General features: G+C 45.6%; 1 pseudogene across 1 annotated transcript; it reads left to right on the top strand.

Moving 5' to 3' along the window:
- The first annotated feature begins 228 nt into the window (after window positions 1-228).
- LOC309823108 (ras-related protein Rap-1b-like) lies at window positions 229-880 on the top strand (annotated as a pseudogene). Its single transcript has 2 exons — window positions 229-453; window positions 705-880. The product of its transcript is annotated as a ras-related protein Rap-1b-like (transcript).
- Window positions 881-1,123: the final 243 nt, after the last annotated feature.

The following is a 1,123-nucleotide window of genomic DNA, read 5'->3' on the forward strand; positions in this document are numbered from 1 at the left end:
ATTGAGTCTGGATGCCACTACCCTCCACTGAGGTGAAGGGCTTTACAAAGCAGAATTTGATCAGGTCCAAGAATTTCATCTTCGGTAAACCAGCTGGATCTGCGGCGGCAGCAGTAGCAGCAGTACCGCGTGGCTCTGGGAGCGGCGACCCGGAGGGAGCAGGAGGCGACGCTGGCTGCAGGGACCCGGTGACAGCACAAGAGGTACTAGGTTTTACAAGTTTGCAATATGCATGAGTATAAGCTAGTCATTCTTGGCTCGGGAGGAGTTGAAAAATCTGCTCTGACTGTACAATTTGTTCAAGAAATTTTTGTTGAAAAATATGATCCTATATAGATTTTTATAGAAAGCAAGCTGAAGTAGATGCACAACAGTGTATGCTTGAAATCTGGGATACTGCGGGAATGCAACAATTTACAGCAATGAGGGATTTGTACATGAAAGACGGACAAAGCCAAAAAAAAAAAAAAGGGCTTCCCTGGTGGCGCAGTTGTTGAGAGTCTGCCTGCCGATGCAGGGGACACGGGTCCGTGCCCTGGTCCGGAAAGATCCCACATTGCGCGGAGCGGTTGGCTCTGTGGGCCATGGCCACTTGGCCTGCGCGTCCGGAGCCGGTGCTCCGCAAGGGGTGAGGCCACAGCAGTGAAAGGCCCTCGTACCGCAAAAAAAAAAAAAAAAGAAAAACGGACAAAGCGTTACATTAGTTTATTCCATCACAGCAGAGTCCACATTTAATGATTTACAATGTCTGAGAGAACAGATTCTTCGAGTTAAAGACACTGATGATGTTCCAATGATTATAGATGAAAGAGTTGTAGGAAAGAAACAAGGTCAACATCTAGCAAGACAATATGCCATCTTAGAATCCTCTGCAAAATAAAATAAATGCTAATGAGATCTTTTATGACCTAGTGCAGCAAATTTACAGAAAAACTCCAGTGCCTAGGAAGGACCGCAAAATGTCATCATGTCAGCTGCTTTAATATACTATTGATAAATGCATTGCAGCTCTGAGCCAGGTCTGAAGAACTGTTGCTCACTTCAATGGTGCCAGCATTCCAACTTTGTTAAACCTACCAACATGCTAAATTTTCTGTGGCGGAGCACTTTAAGAGGCAGGTGA

Source organism: Grampus griseus (genome assembly GCF_964374135.1).
Source record: "Grampus griseus genome assembly, chromosome: 5".
NCBI lineage: Eukaryota > Metazoa > Chordata > Mammalia > Artiodactyla > Delphinidae > Grampus > Grampus griseus.